The following is a 26820-nucleotide window of genomic DNA, read 5'->3' on the forward strand; positions in this document are numbered from 1 at the left end:
TATGTTGAAGTGTTGTCCTTCAAGACATCACTTATTTCATCATCAATACCTAATTGTCAGTCACAGAGGAAACATATGCACATATGAGAAAGGTTATGCACTCAAATAAAGAGAGCAGTTGGAACATTTGAATACTTGTTAGAAAATAATTTTTAATGAAGCTACATGTTGTTACAACAGAGTTTATTAAATGTAATAGTTTTATTTTTCTCTTTCCTAAATAATGAAATACAAGTAGTCTGGTAATAAAATGTCTCATTATCCAAACCTTTCCTCAAAACTTTAGATACTGCCATATTTTCTTCTGATGGTTTTTCCAAAGAGAAGTTAAATCTGGCAATAGTTTTTCTGCTTTATTAGTAACATGACAAAATAAAAATTTGCCTAGCTCCTTTCTAGTATAAGAGCTCTATTTAATTTTATCCCCATCATTATTTTTTCTGATCATTTATCCTTCTTTGTGCAATACCTCAAGAATGAGTGCAACTCGTACTGCATGTACATATTCTGAAACACTTTCTGTATTTAATTAATTTCCTTTTCATTTCATCCTTTTATCTATGCCAGTTTTGGTTTGCTAAAGCTTCCAGATCACAATATACTAGGAATAGGTTAGAAGGACTATATCTTCTCTGAAGAAAGGGTGCTGGCATCTGGGACAACTCTGTCACATGAGAAAGCACATGGATGGTCCTTCTCTCCCAGTTGCATAGCTTTCAGCTTCTGGCTTCAGTGGTTTCCTCTCTCAGCTTCTGTGGGCATGTCCTTGCCCCACAAATTCTCTGGAGTTTCTCTTAGCTCTTTGGGCTTTTACTGTTGGTCCTTTATCCACTTACAAAAGAATCAAGTAAGGAGTTTAAGACCCATTTTGAATTAATTGGGTCACATCTCAATTGAAATAACCTAATCAAAATGTCCCACCTACAATAGATTTGCACCCACAGGAATGGATTAAAAGAACTTGGTCTTTTCTGGGGTACATAACAGTTTCAAGCTACGATGATGCCCTTCTCTCTTATGACTACATGTTCTGTGACCTAAGAGATATTATTTTTAGGAATGGTATGCTGTCAAATTTTCTTTTGGTTTCTTCAGGAAATCTTTCCCTGAAGTCTCATCTACAGGGTAGACATCTATTTGCTTTATTTATTGTATCATAATGCATTCTGCCCACAGGTTTCTGTTTTTAGATCACAACTTCTATTTTTTTAAAAAAAAGCTGACTTTTTTCAAGTTAATATGAAATGTCTTTTTTTCTGGAACCAATGACTGACAATTACTTGCCAATTTTTGGTAGGTAGGGGTGTGTAAACACATTATATAATTCAGTTCCCTAAGCTATGTGAGACATAATTTTCAATTCTTGTCAATAGGGGAGACACAAGTAATTTTGAAATCAGCATTCTGAATTGTTGATTTTCAATCTTATTTATTATTTTTAGTGGGAATTTAGTACAGTTTACTCCATGAAAACACTTTATGTCAGATAAAGTGTTTACTGGTTTCCTTATTACTCAATTTGGAATTCCACTAGAGGATGAAAACCAAATATAAATTAAAAATTATTAAAATATAAATTTCTTAAATTATAGATTTAATTTCTCCATTAAAAAGAGTGTGTCAAAGTGTCACCATGTGGTCTTCAGGAAGCCTGAACTTTTAAATAAAATTATCAGTAAAATGTTTTCATTAAAATTCCCTCCTCAATATATTATTGCCTTAAATTATTTTGACCCAGATGCCTTTTTTACAACACCATCTCACTACCCCACAAAATCAATTATGTTTCCAAATCATTTTTGTGTGTTAAAATTAATATTTGATTTGTAATTACAGGAAATCTCTAAGCCTAGTAACATCATCTATTGCACTCATAATAGCAAGAGAATAATTCATATCTAATTGTACTAAAAGAATAAAAACTATCTCTGTGGTAGATTCCAGCCTTTGATTACACATTTATTGTGTGCTTCCATTTAAAATAGCATTTGACACCAAATCTTTCTGATGGCATTTTTCATCTCTGTATTTCTCAGAGTATAGATTAAGGGATTGAACATGGGGGCAATGATTGTGTAAAACAGCACAAATATTTTATCCTCAGGGTAAGTGTTAGCTGGTCTGAGGTAACCAAAGATTAAAGGCCCAAGAATAAGACAGCCACTCTGATATGAGACCCACAGATAGAGAGAGCTTTGTGAATTCCCTCAGCTAATGATTTCTTAAACTGAATAATATAATGATATAAGAAAGCAATAAGATAACAAATGTTACTAAGGCAACCATACCTGAATTGACAACAACAAGGACATCTGTGATGTAGGTATCAGTATAGGCAACTTTTAGCAGTGAGAAAATATCACAGAAAAAGTGATCAATTACATTTAGACCACAAAAGGGCAACTGGATTTTCATAGACAATTGAGGAAAGGAATGGGCAGTCCCTCCAGCCCAAGAAGCTAGGACTAGAAGATGGCATATTGTCCTGTTCATGATAATCATGTAGTGCAGAGGTTTGCAGATGGCAGCATAGAGATCAAAGGCCATGACAGTAAGAAAGAAAATCTCAATACTTCCAAAGAAGTGCATGGTAAAGACTTGTAACATGCAATTACAATATGAGATGATTTTTGTCCCCCCTAACAAGTCACCAATCAATTTGGGTATAACAGTAGAGGTATAGCATATGTCCATTGAGGATAAATGGCAGAGGAAATAGTACATGGGTTGGTGAAAAGGGGAGCTGCATAGAATGGAGATGAGGATCAGGAGGTTTCCTACCAAGATGGAAACATAACAGAATAAAAAGAGCACAAAGCAAAATATCTGTATGTCCAGGTCATAAGAAAGTCCCAAAAGAATGAATTCTGAGATGTTACTTTGGCTTTCCATATATTTCAGTTCAGTATGTGTTGTGCACAAATGAGTTGAAAATCTGAAAATAAAAAAAAATTAATCGGGATAAAAAATTTATAGTATGATCACAATAGCATACAATTTACCACAATAATGGGTTGACTCACAGAATATTAAGTATTCTTTACTTATGGAATTATGCTACTTTTTCTTTTTTATCATGTCTCATTTTACAAAAAAATATTCTGGAAAAATTTTATAATGGGAATAAAAATGTGTTTTCTACAATTTTACCAGTAGAGGTTAAAGTTTAAGTGTTAGTTTGGTCTTCAAGAATAAAACTGTTTTGCATATTTTAAATGTATTGCCTTAACCATAGAGCGAACTTTCCTTCTTCCAACATGAACTGGAAAATACAAATGTTTAAAGCACCCAGTTTACATTGGTAAACTTTAATTTGGTAAAGCTACTGAGAAAATTATTATCAGTCACAGAGTAGTTAGCAGTTAACTATAAATAAATAATATTGAATAATTAAGGAATGGCTCATTGTCCTATCTTTTATTTATTATAACTGACCTCAACTGCTTGTTAATGAAATGGTATATTAATTGTCAAATATACTTATTTACTTAAACAAATTGATTTAAAGATAATTGTTATACAAGTAGGTTGGTGAACTATTTAAATAACATCACTCTATTAATCCTAAAGTGCATGATTTCCAATAAAAGTGAGTCAGATCACAGGAATCTCAGTAATGTTTCAGAATCTGTATGTTATATGCTGTTGATGCTAACAGATAAATACCTGGATTCTCACTTAGTTTGGTGCTGCATCTCATGAATGAGAGCAGAGCAGGATGGGGGAAGATTATCATGGGGTACAGCAGTGGAAGGAACTGCTGTGAATCCTCATTTCATTAGAAAAGATTATGGAATTCCAGAAGTTACCAGATCACCCAGTCAGTTTTTCTGAATATTTATGTAAAGCTATAACTTACAGCTAATATAAATTAGAATTCTCAGGTTCTAAATCATTTAAAAATAATTGTACTTCAGTTTTTCCAAAATGTAGATTCCTTAGGTCAAGATTCTTGCTTGCTCAAGGATCATGATAAATATTTAATCCACAATAACTCCTAAAATCCCATCCTGCCATCTGAAGGAACATGCTATTATGATCACTGCTTTTTGCAGATGTTAAAAGGAAATGTGAGTATATTCAGGTGAGAAGAACATTTGTAATTAAAACATAAAACACTTTTGATCATGTAGTTAGAGAACAAATTGTCTATAAAAGAATTGAAGGCATCAGTGTTGAAAGGAGCAGTAAATTAAACCACTATATAAGTGGTTAAAATACTGGAAACAAAGATAGAGGTAGAAATGTAGAGGAGTGTAAAATAATTTCAGCAGTTGTGAACAGTGAACTCATTGCTTAATCTCCTTAAACCTCATTCTCCTCAATTTTACAATTAATAAATTTTTGCATAATTCAGAAGTATAAGGAATAAATGAACTAAAGTGAAATTTACCTCAGTGTCATAGTGTGGTTCATGCTACACACCTTTTTTTTCTTTTTTGTTTTTACTTTTTTCTCCTTTGATTGAGCAGTTTAACAACTACTTAAATTATCCTGCAAATATATACAACTAATTCAAATGAAGAAATAAGTAGGGAAAAAAAGTAAAGCACAACCTAGAATTAATGTGTGACCAAGTAAACTTCAATTTCTATAATTCATGAGTGAATAAAAAGTTATTTTGATGGTAGATTGACTATCTTAGGACAGTCCCTAAAACTATCTGATTTTTATCCTATCACAATAAAAATAAAGGAAATTATTACTTTACTTCTTTGATAGGATGAATAAATATTATAGAAGCCCTTTTGTATGTGATATAGCATAATACATCCAATGTTCTTAATATTAAGATAGAATTTCCATCATAAGTTCAAATTTTCTCCTAGTGGTATCAGAATGCACCAATCTATAAACTTACCTTAGTTGAATCTAGTCTCTTTTAGGAAAGCAGTTTGTTCAAACATAGAACAGTTTTCTTATTTTTGATAGTAAACATAAACGGAGTTATTCCTTGATAGGAATACAGAGGAAGATATATGAACACCAGAGTAAGACTCAGTGAAATTCACTGCAAACCTGAAAATTTTAACTTTAACTCTACTCTTCTCACCTGGAATTAGGCTGGTTTGCAAATAACTGAAGCATTTTTAGAGTAACAAAATTATCTTATACTCTAAGAGAAGTCATGGTCCTAAGAATGAAATTAGATGGAATAAATGTGAATAGCACATAACCATTCTAAAACATGGTTAGTGGGATTTTCTCCAAATCAAAGTGGCATGGGTAATTCACTGACCAAGAGGTCTGAGTGGCCTTCAGGTTAGATTTGGGATGCATTAAGAAGAATTCCCCCTTAGATACTCACCCTGATTGTTCTTTTCCTTTGTCAGAATCAGAAATAAAGGCAGAGAATTATAAACCAGCAATTGAAAGAGAACTATATTAATTTTCAAAAATATTTTCAAAATCTCAAAATGCCTTAGAACCTTCTGCAAGCTTTTATGGCATGAGTGGGCTTTAAGTAACCGATCAGTGTTGCAAGGAAAATGGATCTTTATACCTTGGCGAAGCAAGCTGGAACTTTTGAATGCAGATTTAACATCTTCACATTAGTTCGAACTAAGATGAACTGGAAGAATTTGAAAGATCTGCAAAAGCTAACACAGGTATTTAAGTCCTAGTGGTCATCTATTTTAAGCATGAAATTTAGTCTGAAAGAGCAGAATATTAACCTCTGTGGCAATGTAAAAATTAAAGCCCTTAGAAATTATATTCCCAGAGGCATGTCTACCAGTACTCACAAAATATCCCTCACCCCTTGTCCATGGAATGTCCCTTGTGCACCTGGGCATTTTCTCTACAACTTTGGCTTGACCTGGCTCAGGCACTGATTCTCTGGAGGCCCCAAGATGCTACAGCAGGGCCCAGAGCAGTTCAGCGAACTCCACAACCTCTGTGCTAAGCTCACTTACCAAAGAAAGGAAGAAAAGATAATGTAGCCTGGATTGGTATTAGATTAGCCACCAGGAATTTCTGACATAAGGAAGGATGAAGAGTATTAAAGACAGGTGTCACAGTCCAAACATGGATCATTATCAAGAATAGCCTGGATGTGCATAAGTCAAAAGATCAATAAAACCAGTGACCTACATGATCATGGACGGGACCAGGTTATTTGTTGGACCAGGGACTAACATGGCTGGCATAGATGGTTGGGGAATAGAAGAGCAAAGAAAATTGAAAAAAAAGAATAAAATTTTTCCTTCATATGCATATTATGATAGAAAGAGTTATTAAGTGAGAAAATAATGAAAATGTCAAAAGAAATCAGCACTCAAATACATCAACGTTTTTATTCTGTTTACCATGTGGTTCATTCTCCTATGTCACTGCATTGATGCAGATTATACAGTCTCAGCCCTAAATTCACACACTGCATTTCTGTCAGCCTTCCCTCTCTGCTATATACAAATCCATACATTAAAGGATTTTGCATAAAGTTAAAACTTCAGGAAATCAGTAGTTTGTGTAACTTATCTGGTTCAGAACAACAATCTTAGAAAGATGGTAATTTATTGAGAAATTATGGAGCACAATAAGTTCAGTATATTAATCCTCTACTGCATATGTATTATGATATTAAAAATACATCTACTTTCCCTCTTCAATTTTGAGATAAATTCACATATAATATGATCCAAACTGTACAATGAATTGTTCACTGTATCATCATATAGTTGTGCATTCATCACCACAATCAGCCCTTGAACACATTCATTACTCCAAAATAAAATAAAAATAAGAATGAAAATAAATTAAAAAGAACACCCAAAGCATCCCATACCCCCAATATTATTCATTTACTTTTTGTACATACAATGAATAAAGGGACTGTGAGCCACAAAGTTTTCACAGTCATATAATCACACTGTATAAACTATATAGTTATACACTCTTCTTCAGAGTCAAAGCTGCTGGGTTGCAGTTTAACAGTTTCAGGTATTTCCTTCTAGCTATTCTAATAAACTAAAAACTAAAATGGGATATCTACATAATGTAGAAGAACAACCTCCTGAATGACCTCTCAACTCCATTTGGATTCTCCCAGTGACAGAAACTTAATTTTGTTTCATTTCTCTTTCCCCTTTTGGTAAAGAAGTCTTTATCAATCCCTTGATGCTGGGACCAGGCTTATCCCCAGGAATCATGTCCCACATTGCCAGGGAGACTTAAACCTCTGCAAGTCATATCCCATGTAGGGGGAAGAGCAGAGAGTCCAACTGCTGAGGTGACTTAGAGAGAGAGGCCACATCTAAGCAACAAAGAGGTTCTCAGGGGGTGACAGGCAGATTTATAAGTAGTCTTAGGCTCTCCTTTGCAGCAACAAGCTTCATTAGGGCAAAACCAAAGATCAGGGGCTCAGCCTACTAAACTGGTAGTCCCTGAAGCTTGTAAGAGTATCAGGAATTTGCCAGCTGGGGAAGTTTAATATTTCCATATTTTCCCCCAGTCCCTCAAGGGGGCTTTGCAAATGCTTTTTTATGCTCTGCCCAAATTACTCAGGTATATATCAGGGCTTCACAGTAACCTGTAGAAACCAACCAGATCTCATTCCATTTTCAAGGTTCCATGTAGTTATGGTGGTTGAATAAACTGACCATAAAAGTTAAATTACATAGCTTGCCATTGAAAATATAGATTTTGCACCAAATAAACATCTCTTCCTTTGATCTCACACAGAGGTTGAAGTTTAAAAAAACCATCAATATCATCCTTTACCATTTAGTCCAATTTACCTGAGCCCTAACAGAGTCCATTTTGTTCATATTTCTAAGTGCAGTCAGATCTCTTCTTCAGCTTCCTTAATACTCATTGTAGGGGTAATGCTGACATTCACAGCTGTTGAACTCTGGTTCTGAGTCTCATGTGCCACATAGATACCCAAAGTTTCAGTGTTTGACCAGGTTAAACACAAAGAGCTCAGTATCTCAGAATTTAGAAATAACCATTATAACTCAGGAATAGATGTAACTGCTGTAAAAACTTACAATCTAGGATCCTTTACCATAAACCTTCTGCTGATAACCTATACTCTCCGATTCAACTCTCAAGAGTTTACACATTATATTTAGTCCCTATTAATGAAGCATTATAATATTTGTCTTTCATTTCTGGTTTACTTCACTCAACATACAGTCCTCCAGGTCCATTCACCTAGTTGCATACCTTACTTCATTCCTTCTTGTAGCCACTCAATATTCTATTGTATGTATATACCACAGCTCACCATTCCATTCATCAACATACCCTTAGGCCACTTCCATCCATTGTGAATTGTGAATACTGCCACCATAAAGCCCAGTGTGAAAATATTCACTCATGTTCCTGTTCTCAGTTCTTCCAAGTATATACCCAGTAATGGGATCGCAGGTTCATATGGCAACCCTATTCTTAACTCTTTGTGGAACCACCACATTGCCCTCTATATGGGCTGCACCATTCTACTTCCCTACCAACACTGAATAGGTTCATCCCTCTCTCCACATTTTCTCCAGCACTTGCATCTATCTGTTTATCTTAAAAAGTTTTATTTATACTATATACATTCCATCCTAAGAAAACAATCAATGGCTCTCAGTATAATCACATAGTTATGTGTTCACCTTCACAATCTATATGAGGACATTTTCATTTCTTCTTGAAAGAAAGAGGAAGAGAAGAAAAAGATAAAGGAAAAAGAATGATGAATAAAAACAGAAAATAAAATAAAATAAAAAAGTAAGACAACACCACAATCACCAATAATCAAATACACCTCCCTTATATCCCCCTCTTACAGACATTTAGCTTTGATATATTGCATTTATTACAATTAATGGAAGCATATTACAATGTTACTGTAAACTACACACTTCAGTTTTCATTGATTAAATTTTTCCCCACTACTAACCCATTTTGAACATCATGCAAAGTGGACATTCATTTGGTCTTCCTCATGTAAAAACATTCTTTATTATGTACATTTAATAACCAGCATTGACTGCTCTAGGTTTCACTAAGTTATACAGTCCCAGTCTTTATCCTCTATCTTTCCTTCTCATGTCATACATGCTCTTAGCTTTCCTCTTTCAAACATACTTACAGTCATCTTTGTTCAGTATACTTACAATGTTGTGCTATCTTCACACAGTGTTGTGTTATCCATTTCTGGATCTATAAAATCAATCCTGTTGAATAGGCTATATTCCTTTAGCATCAAATGCTGAATCTGTACCCTCTTTCTCTCTCCTTATAACCTGTGTTCTCAGCTTTGACTCTCAAAGTTTGCTCATTAATGTTAGTTCTTATTAATGACAGCATGCAGTATTTGTCCTTTTGTTTCTGGCTAATTTTGCTCAAAATAGCATCTTCAAATTTCATGCACATTGTTATGTGCTCCATGACTTTATTCTGTCTTACAGCTGTATAATATTCCATTGTGTGTATATACCACAGTTTGTTTATCCACTCATCCATTTATGGACATTTGGGCTGTTTCCGTCTCTTCATAACCTTGAAGAAAGCTGATATTAATATCAGTTTACAAATGTCCATTCATGTCCTAGCCTTCAGTTCCTCCAAGTACATATGTTGTTATGGGATTGCTGGATCATACAGCAATTCTATACTTAGCTTCCTGAAGAACAGCCAAACTCCCTTCCAGAGTGGCTGCACCATTCTATATGCCTACCAACAGTGAATAAGTGTGCCTCTTTCTCTAAATCCTCTCCAGCATTTGCAATTTTGTTTGTTAGTTTTTTCTAAAAGTGACCATTCTAGTAGGTGTAAGATGACATCTCAATGTGGTTTTGATTTGCATTTTCCTAATAGCCAGTGAAATTGAGCATCTTTTCATATGTTTTGAGCCATTTGTATTTACTTTTCAGAAAAATGTCTATCCATGTTTTTTGCCCATTTTTTTACTTGAGTTTTTCTGACAAAATCCTTTCATGCACAAAAGTATTCAATTTTGAGGAGCTCCCATTTATCTATTTCTTCTTTCATTGCTCACACTTTTGATATAAGGTCTAGGAAACCACCTACTATCACAAAATCTTTAAGATATTTTTGTACATTTTATTCTAAAAATTTTATGCTCTTAGCTCTAATATTTAGGTCTTTGATCCATTTTGAGTTAATTTTTGTACAAGTTGTGAGATAGTGGTCCTATTTCATTCTTTTGGATATGGCTAACCAGTTCTCCAAACACCATTTATTGAAAAGGCTGCTCTCTCCTGGTTGCATTTGCTTGACAACTTTATCAAAGATCTATTATCTGTATGAGAGGGTCTGTTTCTTAGCATTGAATTTGATCACATTGGGCAGTATATCTTTCTTTATGCCAGTACCATGATGTTTTGACCACTGAAGCTTTGTAATATGCTTTAAAGTCAATTTGTGTGAGATCTCTCACTCCATGCCTCTTTCTCAAGCTATTTTTCACTATTTATGGCATGCTTCCTTTCCAAATAAATTTGGTTATTTCTGCAAATTAAGTTCTTGGGATTTTAGTTGGTATTGCATTGAATCTATAAATCAATTTAGGTGGAATTGACATCTTAACTATATTTAGTCTTCCAATCCATCAACATGATATATCCTTCCATTTATTTATGTCCTTTGTGATTTCTTTGAGAAATTTCTTTTAGTTTTCTGTGTATAGGCCTTTTTTGGTTTTGTTAAATTTATTCCTAAATATTTGTTTAATATTTATTTGCTATTGTAAATTGAATTTTTTCTTGATATTCTCCTCATGTTGCTTGCTAGTGTATATGAACACTTCTGATTTTTGCATGTTCATCTTTTCCCTGTCACTTTGCTGTATTCATTAATTAGCTCCAGTAGCTTTGCTGGAGATTTTTCAGGGTTTTCTATGTATAGGATCATGGCAACTGTCAACAGTGAAAGTTCTACTTCTTCCTCTCCTATTTGGATGATTTTTATTTACTTTTCTTGCCTAATTGCTCCAGCTAGAACTTCCAGCACAATGTTGAATAACAATGGTTACAGTGGGCATCCTTGTCTTGTTTCTGATCTCAGAGCAAAAGCTTTCAGTCTTTTCTCATTGAGTATGATGTTAGCTGTGGCTTTTTCATATATTGACTTTATCATATTGAAAAAGGTCCCTTCTATTCCTATCCTTTCCAGTGATTTCATCAAGAAAGGATGCTGAGTTTTGTCAAATGACTTTTCTGCATCAATTGAGATGATCATGTGATTTTTTCCATTTTGATTTATTGATGTGGTGTATTACATTAATTGAATTTCTTGTGTTGAACCAGCCTTGCATACCTGGAATAAATCTCACTTGGTCATGGTGTAAAAGTCTTTTAATGTGCTGCTGGATTTGATTTGTGAGTATTTTGTTGAGGATTTTTCAATCTATGTTAATTAAAGAGATTGGTCTATAATTTTCTTTTCTTGAAGTATCTTTATCTGACTTTGGTATTAGGGTGATGATGGCTTCATAGAATGAGTTAGGTAGCTTTCCCTCCTCTTCAATTTTTAGATGAGTTTGAGCAGAATTGGTCCTAATTCTTTGTTGAATTCACATGTGAAGCCATATGGTCCTGTACTTTTCTGTTTTGGGAGCTTTGTGATGACTGATTCAGTTTCTTTACCTGTGATTGGTTTGTTGAGGTCATCTACTCTTCTCAAGTCAATATTCATTGTTCATTTCTTTCTGGGAAGTTGTTCATTTTGTCTAAGTTGTCTAGCTTATTAGCATATAGCAGCTCATAGCATCCTCCCATTACCTCCTTTATTTCTGTGGGTTCAGTCATTGTGTCCTCTTCCCATAATGCATATTTTGAAGTAAGTAATATTAGTTCTATTATTCAGATAAGGACACTGAAACATCTGGAGTTTATAAAGTACCTCAAATTACTAAAAATCAGTCTTGGCCTTCTTTCAGTGGAATAAATTGGCATTTCTTAGTTCTAATTTTTGCTTCCAGGATTCAAAATTTAAGAACCCTGATTAAATGAAGGATTCTTGCACTTCAGAATGAAGTATATTGGAACCCAGTTTTTGGTTGCCACTTCAAAATGATGCCTAATGCTCAACACACTTCTGTCAAGCTCAACAGTATTAACATGCAGAAGAAGATAGTTGCTCATACCTCTAACAATATTTTATAAACAATGATACATACCTGGATACTCCCTGGAAATGTATGCAGGTTCCTCATGTGTAATGTGGTAAATTGCAAACTCAGTCCTCAAGTCATCTCTGGTCTTATCAACTTATGTTGCTTAAAAAAAATAATTTTGTTTAGGTCAAATACATCTCTCACTGTTTTGTTTTTAATAAGTCATTGTGCCAGTTTGAATGTATTGTGTCCCCCAAATGCCATTATCTTTGTAATCTTGTGGGGCAGACGTTTTGATGCTGGTTAGATTTGCTTGGAATGTGCCCAACCCAGCTGTGGGTGATGATTTTGATGAGATGTTCCCATGGAGGCATGACCCCGCCCATTCAGGGTGGGCCTTGATCAGTGGAGCCATATAAATGAGCTGACTCAGAGAGAGGGAACTCAGTGCAGCTGTGAGTGATGTTTTGAAGAGGAGCAAGCTTGCTAGAGAGGAACTTCCTGGGAGAAAGCCATTTTGAAGCCAGAGCTTTGGAGTGGATGCTGGCTGCCTTCCTAGTTAGCAGAGGTTTTCTGGACACCATTGACCATCCTCCGGTGAAGGTACCCGATTGCTGATGTGTTACCTTAGGTGCTTTGTGGCCTTAAGACTGTAACTGTGTAGCAAAATAAACCCCCATTTTATAAAAGCCTATCCATCTCTGGTGTTTTGCATTCTGCAGCATTAGCAAACTAGAACAGTCATGCTTTTATTATTATATTTAAGGACTTTTCTCCTTATCCAAGATCAGAAGCTTTTTTCTACCCCATCTTTTTCCAAACATTTTGAACTTTTATATTTTAAGTATAGGTCTAAATCCACTTTGGATTAATTTTGTACAATGAGTAAGATATAGACATTGATGTCCAATTGTTCCATCTCCATTAGTTGAAAAGAATATTCCTTTTCCACTGATTGCCAAATTAACTTTGTTGAGATTGATCTGAGAAGTATGTGCATGTCTATGACTTTATTTTCTAGTCTGTTCCATTGACAACTTGTCTTTATTTATGAAAACACCATACTGTTTTGATCGTCTTAGCTTTATAAAAAACCTTTATAACAGGTATTGTAATTTCTTCAAGGTTTCCTCTTTAAAGTCTGGGGGATAATTTAGATCTATTATATTTCTGTACAAATGTTAAAATAAGTTTGTTAATTTATGAAAATAATACCTGATTAGATATGTTTGCTTTGACCTAGAGATTAATAGGAGAAGATTTGAAATCTCAATAAAGTTGAGACATTCAATCCATCATATTTGTATTTCTAATTATTAAGTTCTTTCTATTCTCTCAGCATATTTTACAGTTTTCAATGTATGCTTTTCACCATGTTATCACATTTATCCTTAAGTATTTCATATTTTTGACCTATTATAACTGGTCATTGTGTGTTGAATAATGCCACCCAAAATGTAATTTCATATCCTAACACCTGATCTTGAGAATGTAATCTTATTTGGGAATAGTCTTTGAAGATGTAATTAATTAAGATGAGACTAAATTTGGTAGGTCGATAATATAATATGACTTCCTTAAAAGTAGAGAGAAATTCAAACACAGAGACAGAAAAAGGGAAGTCCATGTGAACATGGAGGCAGAGACCAGACTGATGCATATACAAACCAAGTGTTTCAGTTTGCTGAGGCTGTTGGAATAATAGAGTAGGGTTGGCTTTTAATAATGCGGATTTATTAAGTTACAATTTACCATTCTAAGGCATGAAAATGACCAAATTAAGGAATCAACAAGAGGATACCTTCTTGGAAGAAAGGTTGCTGTCATCTGGGTTACGTCTGACACATGGGAAAGTACATGAAAATATCTTTTTCTCCTTCTCTGCTGGGCTCTGGTTTCAAAATGGCTTTCTCCCTAGACATTTTCTTTCTTAGCTTCTCTGAGCTCTCTCCAAAATGTCTCTGCCTCTTATCCTTTCAGAGAGGACTTCAGCAAGGGATTAAAACCCACCTACAATGTATGGGGTCACATCTCAATTGAAACAACCTAATCAAAAGTTCCCACCAACTATCAGTCTGCCCCCACAAAATTGGATTAAAGAACGTAGGCTTTTCTGAGGTATATAATATATCATAACCAGCACACCATGAACACCAAGGATTTCCAGCACACATCAGAAGCTATGGGAGGCAAGGAAAGGTTATCCCCTACAGGTGGCCCTACTGACTAGTTGATTTTGGACTTCTACTTCCAAAAGCGTTAGGCAATAACTTTCTGTTGTTTGAAACAACCTAGTTGTGTTACTTTTCTATGGTAGTCCTAGGGATTTATGAGAGTGAATTTTTAAAAATTCAATTTCTGAGATTTTGTTTCTAATATGAAAGCTACAAATGATCTTTTTATGGTTATCTTATCATAAACCCTGCTAAACTTACTAATTAAAAAAAGACACCCAGACTGGATAGGAAGAAGTAAAACTGTATTTAGAGACAATATGTTCATCATTGTAGAAAATCTCACTATACCTTATAATTATCAGAGAAATACTGGTCTAATAGAAAGAGATTTGGAAGAGTTTACATATAATTGGTATTTTTTTCTTACTTAATAGTTGGGAGAATGAACTGGTGGAACTATCTTGACATGGGGAAGATTTCACATAACAAATTCACTCACTATAGAAGATACATCTTTAAAAGATTGATCATTATTTAAGGATATTTTTCATTCTGTATAAGTAGTTGAATTTATTTGCCTTAATAAGTTCATAGCTTCCCCTTAGTTATTTAAAACCTATAAATGTATAGTGATATTGCAATTATGATCCAGATACAAGGAAGTTTGGCAATTAATGATCTATGAGTCCTAGGTATCAATATCTAGGAAAATAAAAGCAAATTAAACCCAAACAAGACTGAGATAAGGGTATAAAAATAAAGAAATAAAAAAAATGACTTAAATTACAGTCCTAAAAAGTGAATATCCACAAGGCCAAAGTTAGTTCTTGAAAGGATTATCAAAATTTGGAAATATTTAGTGTGATCAATCAAGACAATTGAGCAAAAAACATGTTATCATTAGAAAGAATGGAAATCTGTTATATTGCTGGCTGTAGAAAAAAACTGCAAACAAACTTTGAAATACTGTGGGCCAATATCCACTAAAGGTACTGTACACTTTGACCCAACACTATTGCCCCTAGATATTGATATACAATACCATAATTTTGTTTAATCAGCACCAAAGCATCATCAATTATAGTGGTAGGAATGTAAGTATACCTGGTCTTATCAGGAATAATAAGGTACATGCATATGTGGCTCATATTTCTGGATACCTGATCTTGCTTATAATCAATTTCAAAGAACAGATGAGGAAATTAAGTTCAAAGAAGGACAATAAATTATCCTTGGGATTAAAGCAGGAATACATATCCATTTCAGACTCAGACACCCAAAACACTAAGGCCAGAGTGTTTTCCAATTAGATGAGGCACATGGGACAAGAACCTCACCAAACTGGACAGGTTAGGAATTCTGGAGAGTATAATATTTTAGAAATCTGTTTAAATGGGCCTAAAGATTCTTGGATATAAATCTCTCAAATTGGGACCAGGGATGAAGCCAATTATAGCTATAAATTTGAGTGAATGGCAGAAGAGCCTGAGAAAGCCATAACTGCATCAAGGAATAAGGAGGAGGTTTTAATAATGCTTATTCCAAGAAAAGAAGGAGCTGTCAAGAAAACCTTGACCTAGTAAAAAAGTTTCAGCATTGGAAGAAAGGAAATGGGCTTAAGTAAAATATAATTTGTCCTGTCCTTTTTGGATGTAATTATGATACTGTGAAATCATTTTACATGTGTCATCTCATAAATTTTTCATAAAATTTTCAATATTATGGAAGTGGAAGTAAATAAAAGTAAGGAAAGCAACACAATAGACTTAAAATATTTGGGGAATATAATGCTAAAAAAATTAGGGATCCAATTTTGAAGTAACAGATATCAGAAAGAATGGTACTCCTGACAGACTTTGAGATATTCAGAGACTGGATCCAGTCTACTGGGCCTTACAGGCTTCTTCTTTCTTTTTGAGAAAAAGGAAGTCAGAGCAGTTTTCATTCCTCAACCCCAGACCTATACCCCAAAATCACAGGAAGCAGCTACAGAGGTCATCATTCCGTATCCCTCAAGATTGAGGAATTTAACAATAGGAAGTGGGACTAAAACTTCCTAAATGCCCACTTGTCTTACCTCCCAGACTGCTCCCCTTAATTATCCCAGCCACACCTTTGTCAAAACAGTAACCCCAGACCTTAGTAATGTCCTATCCCACCTAGTTCCTGTTTCTTTACTTCTGCCTTATTAGCCAGTTCAAACTGGACAAAATTAAAAAATTCTGGCTACCTGTACCTGCACATGCACAAAACAACAAAGTTCTGAACTATACCTAATTATACTACTAAAATATTCACTCCTCATCATGTTAAGGCTGCCATTTTTGATCATGCAATATATGAGCAGCCATGATCTTCTGCTGTGCATGCTCCATTTAAGCCCTGCCTGCAGACCTAAGTCATCTTACCCCATCCTCCATCACCTAATTCTACCTCTCTAAACCAACCTCTTCCAAATCATATACAAATCTCATACCGTTTCAGCTCAGGGAAACAGAGTTGAGCCTTGCCTCTTTTCTACTTGCTGGTTTGCCTTGTAATAAACTCTTATCTCAAAATTCTGGTGTTATAGCATTAACTTCTACATGCATCGGGCAACCAGCCCACTTGTTCAGTATCAGAACCTCTAACAATATCATCAGAGCCAGTGGAGCCTTACAATTTGAAGTAAATAACCTAGCAGACTTAGTGTTCCAGAAATGACAGGCCCTAGATACAGATTTATAGATGACATTTACAGATACACTGGTGACAACTTTTGAAAGAATATAAGCTATTGGATGAATTGGGAACTCCCAGAGCTTGGGACTTGTTTAGTTGGGACCATGACTTCAAGGCATTCTGCAAACTATTTGCATTGTTCTCCTGGTAACTTTTACTTTGATCTCCCTGCTTCGTTGTGTCACCACAGAGGTCTTAAATGAAGTATCAGTATTGGAGTCCTTAACCCAGGAAATGTCTCTGCAGTTGAAATAACACAAGGAAGTGAAGCTGGAAATGGGAAGATTGATATGAGGGCTATGAGGACAACCTCCCTTATTACTGATCTCTACAAAGAATCTAAAGATTGAAGATTCAGTGGTGACCAAGATTGGCTAATAGTTGGTCAAGCTATCTAGAGTACAATCAAAATGTGCAAATTGATAAATATAGCAAACAGAGCCTAACAAATTCTTTGAAGAATAAATCATATGCAGGAAAGCCCTATGTCCACTAGATGTCATACCTAACCCTAAAATTACCAATTTCTAAAAGTAAAGGGGGAGAAAAGGAATTTATAATAACCAATCAAATATTTTATTCCCTCAATTGTCCTTGTTCAATAATCAAATATCTTTACTTTACATTTTTACATTCACCTAATATAAACTTGCTCTCTTCTTTGTCTTGGGGGAGCTCCCTGCCATGTGGTTTGAAAGCTACACCAATTCATGAATCATTAGGTGCTCAAATATACTCACCAAAATAATTTATTGTCTAATATTTTGTTTTAGCACAAATAAAAAGGAAATTTTCTCTCAACCCAGAAAATGTTTCCACAAAGGAAAAAGAGAAAGAAAATAATTCTATTGTAGATTAAGCCTAAACCAGAATGTGATGTATTATGGGTTATCCCCTAAATATTGCAGAGACAGAAAGATCCCTTTCCATTTTTATATGGTTAAGGGGATACAACCCATTACATACACATTCCCAAGATATTTCGGAGGTAGATTTACACTTTGGGATCAGAACACCTCCCCTGCTCCAAGAAGTTATGCTAATCTTTTCCAAGAAACTGGAAGATAGGGGAAATAGCTCCTTGATTACTACAAAGAAATAGAGACCCTTTTATATGGTAAACTTTGCAAGAGGCTCATTTATGTACATTTTAAAAAGACAAAGAAAAACAACTTACAAGTTTTCTAAAGTAAATGAAAAGAGAGAGGATGGCAGAGAAAGTGTCATTCCTTATATTCATCAAGGAGAATTAAACCAGTCATTATTATTTTGAATTTTTATGTTTTCTTCCTCAGGAACACATATACATTCAAGTCAAATGAAATAAATCAAGAACATCACAATATAGATTTAAAAGGGTGATCATATAAATTTTAATTTACACAATGCATTAGCGAAAAAAAGTTATTCTGATGGTAGATTGACTTTCCTAAGGCAAGACTTAACAATAATCACTACCTGACTTTTTTTTCTTGGACCATAAACATATAGGAAAACAATTACTTTGTTTCTTTGGTAGATTGAATAAATATTCTGCACACCTTTTTATGTGTTCTTTAGCATAATATGAATACATGCTGTTATGGTTGAAGTACAATTGTTACAATACATTCAAATTTTCTCCCAGGGTATCAAATGTACCATGTTATAAATTTACCTTAGATGACAAAGATTGTTTATTTTAAATTTTAAGATGGCAGATTATTTGAAAAGTAGAAAAATCTTCTTTATTGTTGATATGCAAATATAAATGGGGGTACTTAATAGGTATATGGAGGAAGTCACAGAAACGCCAGAATGGGACTCAATGAAATTCATTGCCAACAATGAAAACTTCATTAACTTTAACTCTACTCTTTCCACTCAGATTTTGCCTTGAAATAACACACATTTAAATCTAAGGAATGTAAAGCATTTTTAGAGTAATCAAATTATATTATGCTGCAAGAGAAACTACAGTCTTATGAATGAAATTAGATGGTTAAACATGTAAATAGCATATAACCATCCAAAAACATGCTTAATGGAATCCTCTCCAAACCATAGTGGAATTGGGAATTCACTGACCATCAAGACTGTGTTGTCTGCAGGTCAGATTTAGGCTGTATCAGGAAGAATTCCCCCTGAGAGACTCATTCTGCTAATTCTTCTCCACTATCTAAATCTGAAGCAAATGCAGAGAAATACAAACCAGTGATTTAAACACAGCTGGACTAATTCCAAAAAATGTTTTGGAAATCTCAAAATGCCTTAGAACCTTTTACAGGTTTGCAAGGGAAGTGGATTTTAAATATCCACTAAGCCAATCAGGGATGCAAGAAGTAGATATTTACTCCATAGATATCACCTAGGACTTTTGGGTGCAGATTTAATATATTCACACCAGTCAAGACTAGAAATAATCAAAATGGACTTTCTCACAAAATCTAGCACAAGTAGTTAAATCCTAGCAGACATGTTTTATGCCTATGTTTAAAGGAAAATAGGTCTGGAAGAAGAGACAATTAATTTATGTGATGATGCAAAAATTAATATGTCTTTGAAAGCCCTTAGAAATTATTTTTCCTGAGTCATATCTAAATTGACCCTCACCAAAGGATACTAAGCCACTAAACATGGTATTATCCCCCATGCCTTTGGGCATTTACTTTCAGCCTTTGCATTAGGCTGGCTTAGGCAGTGTTTCTCTGGATGCCCCAAAATGCTGTAGTTGGATCCTGAGCAGTTCAGGAAACAGTCAGCACTGTGCTCATCTAGCTACCCGAAAGAAAGGAAAAAAAGATAACATAGCCTGGAATGGTATTAGGCTAGCTGCTAAGAAAATCTGAGATAAGGATGAAAAGAGGAAAAAAAAAAAAGAATTTACTGTCCAATAAGGATTTGTCAAAAGACAAGTTGGAATCAAGTTTGTAGATTACAGCATTTTATTCAGGACACCAAAGTTTGGCTGCAGCAAGAAAGGCAGATCATTTGCAACTTTGAACCTCTAGGGATAGAAAATGATTTTTATAGACATATAGACATAGGCAGTTAGCTTAACTCCTTTTGAATGGACAAAGGGGTTGTCGATTTTAAAGGATGGTTTAGGGCAGGTTGGCTTTATTTTGTATTGGGGTCAAAGGTAAAGAATTAGGGCCTTGATTGGCTATTTGGGTTAGCCACCTTGGGTGATTTCAATTTCAGAAGATATGAAGAAGAAACTCAACAAAGAGTTCAAAGAAGAAGTAGGGCATAGATTTTTTCACTTGGAGGGTTCCCTGAGGTTTTCTCTATATAATTTTGTCAAGCCTCTCATTCACCACTAAAAGTCTATCATTTTCATTGCTGATTTCACAGATTACCTTAAGTTTGAGATTTTTGCCATCCCAGTTGTGCTGGTTTTGTATTCTAAATTATATAATTTGTTAAATGTTAGTAACTGCATAGTAGCATTTAAGAGTCAAGAGATCAGACAATGAATGAGGGATATTAGCAATATTGTGATTAAGAGGATAAAAAGGGCCCCTATTATGGCATCTCTGAGCCAAGATCCTCATGACACTAAAAGCTACCCAAAAAGAGAATCAGACCAATCAGATTCTGGAGGTGTGTAATCCAATTTGGCTCCTTCTCTAGTATTGGCTTCTGCTGCCACTATCTCTTGGTAAACTTCCTTTTGACTGTCATTCACAAATTCACAGTTCTGAGTGCCAGTTAGTGCACACTAGTGACTATATTCTGGAAAGTCAGAATATAGTCTCATGCCAGTCCATTTTGTAGTAATTTTACAAATTACTGGTATTTTGTCAGCTAGTGACCTGATAGCCAGCCCTAGAAGAATGACTGTGCTGACTAATTGATTTTGCGCTTCTACCTCCAAAAGTGTCAGGTAACAAATTTCTGTTGTTTAAAGCCACCTAGTTTGTGGTACTTTGAGCTGCTACATATATAGATATGTTTACTCTCTCCCCAAATTATTTTGGGATGTGTCACTATTTCACACTAACCTATACAAACCTACAAGGTCTCACATCCTATTCAAAGTACCATGTAATTATGGTATTTGAGCACACTGTATGAGTTATATTGTTTAGGAAATATAGATCCTGCACCAAATAAACATCTCTTCCCTTGGTCTCACATGGAAGTGGAAGTTTTAAAACACAGTCAGTATCATCCTTTACCCTTTGGCCTGATTCACCCTAGTCCTACCCAGATCTGCTTCATTTATATCTCTAATTGAAGTCTGGACTCTTTTTCAACTTTTTAAACAATTGCTGTATGCGCTAATACTGACATTCATATCTGCTGAGCTCTAGCTCTGAGTTACAGTTGTCACACTACATGTCTTTTTATGGACATGTATTTTCATTTCTCTGGGTATTTACTTAGGACTGGAATTGCTGAGACAGTGTTATAAGAAACTGCCAGATCTTTTTTGCAATAGTTAAAACATTTTAAATCCCCACCAACCATGTATGAGAGTTCCAGTTGCTTGATATTCTTGTCAACATTTGGTATTGTTAGTCTTTTTATTTTAGCTATTCTGGTAAGTACATAGTGTTTTTTTTTTTGTTTGCTTTGTTTTGTGAATATGTAAACATTATAACATTTCCCTGATTAAAAATTGAAACTGTTTACCTTCTTATTACTTCTGGGGTCTTAATTTCAATGAATTACAGAAATTAAAGTCTGTATGCAATTTTAGATAGTATCTAATTTTACTCACTTTACAGGCAAAAAAAATGAGGCTCATGTAGCTTAAGTGACTTACACAAGTATATACCAAGCAGGTGCTAGAATTCATACCTTCAGTGTCCCAGTTAGAGCTCTTTCTACTCTACAAAGCCCCTGCCATTTGATTATGTGTTGTTTTCCCCTGAAACATGACATTTTATTCTTGAGAAAGGTCCCTTATTCCTAGCTTTTAAAAATTCATGTGACTAACCAAGGGAGAAAATTGATTATTCTGAATAAAATTGTAACCTTTTTTTTGTTCCACTTACTCATAATTATAATTCACTAAGTAGGATTCATTCATCATTTAGGAAAGAGTTTGATGAAGTTTGTAGTTGCCAATTACTGGATAGCATAAAGCCTGGGGTTTCTTTCTTTTTACATATCTGAAACATCACATTTTGAGAGTGTTAGAACAACTTAAGGAAATTTTCTAATGACAGATAATCTCTTTTCCTACCAACTTTTTTTATTGAGGTTGTTCACTTACCATACAATCATCCAAAGATCCAAAGTGCACAGTCAATTGCCCATGGTACCATTTTACAGATGTGCATCCATCACCACAGTTAATTTTTTTTCAGTTTTTAGAACATTTTCATTGCTCCAGAAGAGAAATAAAGATGAAAAAGGAAACTTAAATACTCCCATACCCCTAACCACCCACCCCCTCCATTATTGACTGATAGTATTGCTATGGTACATTTGTTACTGTTGGTGAAAGAATGTTAAAATACTACTAACAGTAGTACATAGTTTGCAGTAGGTATATTTTTCCCTATATGCCCCTCTATTATTAACTTCTAGTTAGATGTCACACATTTGTTCTAGTTCATGAAAGAGATTTCTAATATTTGTACAGTTAATCATGGACATTGCACACCACAGGATTCGCTGTTTTATACATTCCCATCTTTTACCCTCCAACTTTCCTTCTGGTGACATTCATGACTCTAAGATTCCCCTTTCCACCACATTCATACACCATTCACCACTGTTAGTTATTCTAACAACATACTATCATCACCTGTGTCCATTTCCAAACATTTAGGTTCAACCTAGTTGAACATTCTGCTCATGATAAGCAACTGCTCCCCATTTTTTAGCCTCATTCTATATCCTGGTAGCTTATATTTCATGTCTATGACTTTACATATTATAATTAGTTCATACTAGTGAGACCATGAAATATCTGTCCTTATGTGTCTGACTTATTTCACTCAATATAGTGCCCTCAAGGTTTCTTCATCAACCCATTTCTTTAAGATGGTTTTGTTCACACGCCATACATTCCATCCTAAGTAAACAATTGATGGTTCCCTGTATAGTCATGTATTTATGTATTCACCACCATCACCCTATCTATACAAGGACCTCTTGACATTTCTTCCATGAAGTAAGAGGAAGAGTCAAGGAAGGTAGAGAGACAAAAGAAAAAGAAAAAAGAAAGAGAAAAAAATGGCAGCTAGGAAGCAACCAAAGGAAAGATAGCATTAAACTAAAGTAGAATGAAGAGTCAGACAACATCACCAGTGCCAAGAGTCCCATACACCTCCCTTATGTCCCCATGTTATATCTATATAGCTTTGGTATATTGCCTTTATTATATTAAAGGAAGCCTAATGCAATGTTTCTGTTAATGATAGTCTCTAGTTTGCATTGATTTTATTTTCCCCCAATCCCACTCTATTTTTAATGCCTTGCAAGGTTGGCATTCATTTGTTCTCCCTCACATAAAAACATATTTGTACACTTCATCACAATTGTTGAGCACTCTATGTCCATCACCTCAATTAATATTTTTTGAATTTTGAGAACATTTTCATTATGCCTGAAAAGAAAAAAAGATAAAAAGGGAAACTCAAATCCTCCATACACCTAACTACCCCCCCATGTTATTGACTCATAGTATTGGTATAGTACTGTTGTTACTGTTGATGAAAGAATGTTAAAATACTAACTGTAGTATATAGTTTGCAATAGGTTTTCCTGAGTTATGCAGTCCCAGTATTAATATTTCCTCTTTCCTTCTGGTGTCCCACATGCCTTCCTCTTTCAACCATACTCACAGTCATCTTTGTTCAGTGTACTTACATTGCCATGCTACCATCACCCAAAATTGTGTTCAAAACTCTCACTCCTGTCTTTTCCTATCTGTCTGTAGTTCTCCCTTTAGTATTTCCTGTAGAGCAGGTATCTTCTTCACAAACTCTCTCATTGTCTGTTTGTCAGAGAATATTTTAAACTCACCCCCATATTTGAAGGACAGTTTTGCTGGATATAGGATTCTTGGTTGGTGGTTTTTCTCTTTCAGTGTCTTAAAAATATCACACCACTTCCTTCTTGCCTCCATGGTTTCTACTGAGAAATCCACACATAGTCTTATCACACTTCCTTTGTATGTGATGGATCAGTTTTCTCTTCTGCTTTCAGGATTCTCTCTTTGTCTTTGATATTTGATAATCTGATTATCAAGTCTCTTGGCATAGGTCTATTCAGATCTAGTCTGTTTGGGGTATGCTGTGTTTCTTGGATCTGTATTTTTATGTCTTTCATAAGAGATGGGAAATTTTCATTGATTATTTCTTTTATTATTGCTTCAGCCTCTTTTCCCTTCTCTTCTCCTTCTGGGACACCCAGAACATGTGCATTCATACATTTCATGTGTCATTAATATCCCTGTGATGTTGCTCATATTTTTTCATTCTTTTCCCCTGACTGTTCTTTCGTGTGTAGGATTTCAGGTGTGTTGTTCTCCAATTCCTGAGTGTTTTCTTCTGCCTCTTGAGAGCTGTTGTTGTGTGTCTCCATTGTGTTTTTTATCTCTTGTGTTGTGCCTTTCATTTCCATAGATTCTGTCAGTTGTTTTTCTAACTTTTGATTTCTACTTTATGTATGCCCAGTGTTTTCATTATGTGCTATATCTCTTTTACCATATCTTCCCTAAACTTTTTGAATTGATTTTAGCATTAGTTGTTTCAATTCCAGTATTTCAGTTGAAGTGTAAGTTTGTTCCTTTGACTTGGCCATAACTTCATTTCTCTTAATGTAGGTTGTAGTTTTCTTTTGTCTAGCATCTGGTTTCCTGTGGAAAGCCGCCTCCCGAATCGGGCCTAGCGTATGCGCTGCAGCCTGCTCTAGAGTTACCCCCGCCCATCGAGTGAGCCAAGATGGCGCCTGCATCCTGTTTCCGCATAGTGACGCATGTATCCGCCACCCGCTCCTACCAATCGAAATCCTGTATACGCGATACTAGCCTAGAAGCTTATTGGTTGTTAATTGTGTATAAAAGGTCTTACCCGGACGGGGTAGGGTGAGACAGCCCACAAGGAGCCGTGCCTGACGGCCACATCGAGGCTGCTCTCCCACGAGGCGCCGTGCCCCGTGTGGGAACCAGTAACACAGAGTGTTCATCTAGCTGTAGTAAAGGGCTTGCTTTCACAACTGCCGTGTGGTTCGAGTCGTGATTCATGACCAGGTTAGTTCGCGCAGTCTGCATCTCTCTCTCTCCTTCCCTGTTTCCCCTCGCCGGCCGGGAACCGGGGACCGAGCGGGGCAGCGCCGGACAAGTGGTGGCCCGTACGGGGAAGCTCCTCCTCCTGCCTCGCTCTCGATGGTCCCTCTGTGAGGAGAGCAGCGCTGCGCGTCGAGCTTACGGCGGACTTCCCGCGCCTGATCAACGCGAGAAGGTGAGTGCGTCTTATTACATGATAGTTAGGGCCCGTGGGTTTTCAGGTGACCCCGGGGGACTCGGAAGAGCTCTCCGAGTGACTGAAGTATAGTGCCGACTGCAATCATGGGGCAGTCCGGAAGTTCACCTCTCTTAGCTCCCTTAAAGAACCTTTTGAAACAACGGGGTATCTCGGTCAGGAAAAGCTCCCTTCAGCGTTTTCTTGATGATGTTGATACTTTTGCCCCTTGGTTTGCCTGCACCGGCAGCCTTAGCCTACCCTCTTGGATGAAGCTCGGTCGCGACATAGACCGAGCGCGCCAGACGGGCGTGTGTATGGACCCGATTCTAGTACCCGTATGGGAGACCGTCCGTGCGGTCCTTGAACTAGAATCGGCTACCGGCCTAAGCCCGTCCTCTGTCTTGCAAGAAGCACGGTGCGCGCTCCAAGAAACCCAGTCAGTTTCGTCAGCGGACGGCTCCTGTAAGGGCAAACCGCCGGAGTCCAGTGACTCTGACTCAGAGTCAGATAGCGATACTGATGAGAAGGCGGAAGCATCCCCGCTAATTGAGTGGGAGGAGCCTCCCGCCACACCCGTGCGGCCTTCCGCCCCGCCAATGTCTACCGCTGCACCCCCAGGGACACCCCAGCTCCCAACTGACGCCTTGGGCGGTCCCACCAAAGGACCTTGCCGAGAGCTCCCTCTAGTGGCCATGCCCAGTAAATGTAATTATCCTTTGCTGCCAGACCCGGAAACCCCGATGGGTCGGTCAGGGGAGGGGCAACCTTTGCCGTACCCCCCGCCCGAGTATACAGGCCCTCAGGACCCTTTGCCATTAGGTAGTGGTGGGAGACATTTCTGGAGATGGAACCCTTTCACAACATTTAGACCTTTTGGCATGCTGGGTGGCTACCAGCCACTTGAGCCGCAGCCAGTCTCAGAAATGTACCCGGTTATTATCAATCCCCAAGGTGGCAATCGGCACGAATCATATGATTACAAACTATTGAGGGAATTGAGGCAGGCCGTCCATCAGTATGGCCCCAATGCCCCTTATACCTTGAACATGATCGAGAACCTCTCTGCTCTAAATCATACACCCGCAGATATTTTTCAGCTAGCCCGTGCTTGCTTGCCGTCAGGCCGATTCATAGATTGGAAAGCATGGTTTGAGGAGTTAGCTGAAGAGCAGGCCGCAAGGAATGCGGCGGGGAGACGTGGCGGGTGGAATGCTGACATGCTGTTGGGGAGAGGCGCCCATGCCCAGAACCAAACGGGTTTCCCACAAGAGGTCTATGCCCAGATCTTCCGCTGTTTTGTGGGTGCCTGGAAAAAGCTAACAGGTGAGGGAGAGGCTCAGGCCTCACTCAGCAATATACACCAAGGCCCCACAGAACCATTTGCAGATTTTGTAGCCAGGATGCAAACCGCAGCTGAGAGAATCTTCTCAGATCCAGGAGT

At 36.4% G+C, this 26820-nt stretch overlaps 1 pseudogene; it reads right to left on the reverse strand.

The window, feature by feature from the left end:
- Window positions 1–1976: 1976 nt before the first annotated feature.
- LOC119520799 lies at window positions 1977–2892 on the reverse strand (annotated as a pseudogene).
- Between the last annotated feature and the right edge of the window lie 23928 nt (window positions 2893–26820).

The sequence above is a fragment of the Choloepus didactylus genome, chromosome 26 (genome assembly GCF_015220235.1).
Source record: "Choloepus didactylus isolate mChoDid1 chromosome 26, mChoDid1.pri, whole genome shotgun sequence".
Taxonomy (NCBI): Eukaryota; Metazoa; Chordata; class Mammalia; order Pilosa; family Megalonychidae; genus Choloepus; species Choloepus didactylus.